Source organism: Cystoisospora suis, assembly GCF_002600585.1.
Source record: "Cystoisospora suis strain Wien I chromosome Unknown contig_6042, whole genome shotgun sequence".
Taxonomy (NCBI): Eukaryota; Apicomplexa; class Conoidasida; order Eucoccidiorida; family Sarcocystidae; genus Cystoisospora; species Cystoisospora suis.
Window position 1 is genome coordinate 1 of NW_027158831.1, and position 257 is coordinate 257.

Sequence of the window (257 nt, forward strand, 5' to 3'; positions counted from 1 at the left end):
AGAGGTGAGAATGTGCAAAAATCGGCGAGAACAGCACGAAGTAGGACTTCTAGTAGGCAGAGCGACCCGAGAGGCGTGCAACGGTGCACGTACGACCCTCGGAGAGGCCGCGGACGCGAAGATCAGTTGCCCGCTGCCCGGGCAATAGGGTTTAGCCCAAGGAACGTCAGGAGGGAATCAACGACCAAGGAGCCCCCTGCAAGGTTTAGACGGGTCAGAAGGACGGGACACCCTCACCGGAGGTGCGGCACACGAAC